Consider the following 3,367-nt stretch of genomic DNA (forward strand, 5'->3'; position numbering starts at 1 on the left):
TCAGTGCTTCATATCCTAAATCCAATCCAAGGTCTTGCTATGCCACTGCCACTGCTTTCTGCTTCCATTTTTCTCCATACTTCTTTGGACTCCTTTCTGGGTGTTGCTTCCAAAAGTGATCGTCATCGTGGCCTTCCTTCTTGCAGTGATTGCAATAAGGGCGCTCTCCTTCGTTGGCTGCTGTTGTTTTCTTCTCCTTCCCTTTCCATTTCGCTTTGGATTTTCCATTGGGAGGTTTGAACGGTGGCTTTCGAGATTGATCCTCTCTTTCATTCTTGCCCCTGTTCTCAATATGAATTGCTTTTACACTAGCAACATCAAAAGTGGTTGGTTCAAACAATAACAATGAATGCCTAATATAACTATGCAGTGAGCCAATATACTTAGTTACAACTTCAGGTGTATCAAATGCTATACTTAGATTCAGTGCTTGCTTCCTAAATTCTTCTGTAAAACTCTGAACATCTTTCCCTTTGCCTTGCCTTAAATACTGCCAATTCATTAAAGCTTTCTGCTTGTATCCTAAGGGGTAAAACTGTTCTTTTAACATAGAAGTGAAATCAGACCATGAGGAAAAGAGCTTAGCCACATTCTTACTGCTATGGAATTTTCTCCCCCACCAAATGAGAGCGGTACTACTCAGCCGTAGAGAGGACAGCTGGATCTTTGCCTCATCCTCCACAATCTGCTGAATCCTGCAGTAAACCTCAATCTGCCTGATCCAATTTTTAAGCTTATCTGCGTTACTTTCACCATTAAACACAGGAAGATCAAATTTGACATCTAATTTAAAAAAGGTTTCTTAGATGCATCCTTTGTATTTCTCTAATTATGGTGGTGAGAGGAAGGAGAGCCTTCACTACCAGAAGGAGAAGGGGGGGTGTTATTCTCCACCATTCCCATGTGCTGAACCTTGTCTTTCTAGATTTCTCTCCTCTGCTTTGTCTAGTCTTAAAACCAGCTAACTGATGTTCTCTACCATTGACTAGAAGTCTTTCTGAAATTATGCTCCTCTTCAAGATGAGCTTCATCTTCTGCCATGTCTCTCCTTAAAGGTGCACACCCTGCCTCTGGATCGAAAGGTTCTAGTTCCCCTTCACCTTTTTGAAGCCTACTTCTTATTAGCATACAAACATGCAATTCACATCTAAAAAACCTTGCTCTGATACCACTTGATCTAGGATGTTTTCGCTTATATATGTATGGAAAGAATCACATGCAAAATTGCAGCTTAACACAGAAATGTGCACATAAGAAAAGAAGAAGTAAACACATAAAAAGGCACAAAAGAAGACACCAAGGCTTGATAACGGAGTTCATCTAATTCAGACTACGTCTTCGGGCCCAGCTCAACGATGGGGAGGCCTTTCTTATTAAATGGCATGAAAGAAAAGAATTATAATCATCAATTGTCCACAAGAGGCTTATACCTCCAATCTGAAAGATGGCTGTGAAATGGATGCCTCAGATGGAGAAGTAAGCAGCATAAAAATGTCCGTGGCATTGAAAAGGGGTTGGAAACATCGAAAACTTGTCCCAAACGGACAAAAATGCACTCTCGGCCTCCTGCGAAATGAAACAGCGTGTTGCGATTGCCTCTCCTGTGCAATTTCCAATTATCGTGGTTTTATAATGGGCTTTTGGACATAATCCCATTTAAATCAGGGCTTTCCTGGTTCATAATAGAGGCCGGTGGCATGGAAGGATCAGTGGGCCTAACCGCATCTTAAAATGGCCTCTTATCGTTGAAACAAATGATACCATAAAATCTCGAGAAACGCTAAAATCTGGCGAAAAAATCATTTACTCGGACCTCAAAACACATTAAATCGGGCGCATCTGCATATCGGGAGCCATACAATCCTGATTAATGGGGATGCCCGACCGCTGATTGCCGATCGTCGATATTGGTGTCGGTCGATCACATCGGCATCCCACTCGCATATCGCCTGGTGCCTTAGCGCCGATTGTACCCTGCCACCGCTGATATACATATCTATATATAAGACCTCCGATTCGATTGTCTTTGATCCACCGATCCGATTTGATCGGAGATCAGCGATCAGGGTTCCACTGCACCTCTCTTAAGTCTGCCTCCACAAGTCCTCCGATTGCGATTTTGCCTTTAAGGCTTAAAACCCTTTTTCAAGCCTACTTCTTATTAGCATACAAACATGCAATTCACATCTAAAAAACCTTGCTCTGATACCACTTGATCTAGGATGTTTTCGCTTATATATGTATGGAAAGAATCACATGCAAAATTGCAGCTTAACACAGAAATGTGCACATAAGAAAAGAAGAAGTAAACACATAAAAAGGCACAAAAGAAGACACCAAGGCTTGATAACGGAGTTCATCTAATTCAGACTACGTCTTCGGGCCCAGCTCAACGATGGGGAGGCCTTTCTTATTAAATGGCATGAAAGAAAAGAATTATAATCATCAATTGTCCACAAGAGGCTTATACCTCCAATCTGAAAGATGGCTGTGAAATGGATGCCTCAGATGGAGAAGTAAGCAGCATAAAAATGTCCGTGGCATTGAAAAGGGGTTGGAAACATCGAAAACTTGTCCCAAACGGACAAAAATGCACTCTCGGCCTCCTGCGAAATGAAACAGCGTGTTGCGATTGCCTCTCCTGTGCAATTTCCAATTATCGTGGTTTTATAATGGGCTTTTGGACATAATCCCATTTAAATCAGGGCTTTCCTGGTTCATAATAGAGGCCGGTGGCATGGAAGGATCAGTGGGCCTAACCGCATCTTAAAATGGCCTCTTATCGTTGAAACAAATGATACCATAAAATCTCGAGAAACGCTAAAATCTGGCGAAAAAATCATTTACCCGGACCTCAAAACACATTAAATCGGGCGCATCTGCATATCGGGAGCCATACAATCCTGATTAATGGGGATGCCCGACCGCTGATTGCCGATCGTCGATATTGGTGTCGGTCGATCACATCGGCATCCCACTCGCATATCGCCTGGTGCCTTAGCGCCGATTGTACCCTGCCACCGCTGATATACATATCTATATATAAGACCTCCGATTCGATTGTCTTTGATCCACCGATCCGATTTGATCGGAGATCAGCGATCAGGGTTCCATTGCACCTCTCTTAAGTCTGCCTCCACAAGTCCTCCGATTGCGATTTTGCCTTTAAGGCTTAAAACCCTTTTTCAAAGAAAAAATCCTCATTTTCTTAAGGATCAAAGCAACCTTCCTTGTGCGATAACTTCATCATCCAGACTCAGATTGAAGTGCTGTTCATGCCGTTGGAATCAGGATGACGAGATCTATGCTCTGGTCATGAGTTGAGTTTATTCCGATCACTTTGATTTCTGAGCTTTTTCCATCCATT

The sequence above is a fragment of the Pinus tabuliformis genome, chromosome 5_2, assembly GCF_031772625.1.
Source record: "Pinus tabuliformis cultivar Carrire ecotype Pingquan chromosome 5_2, CPIR1, whole genome shotgun sequence".
NCBI classification, from domain to species: domain Eukaryota; kingdom Viridiplantae; phylum Streptophyta; class Pinopsida; order Pinales; family Pinaceae; genus Pinus; species Pinus tabuliformis.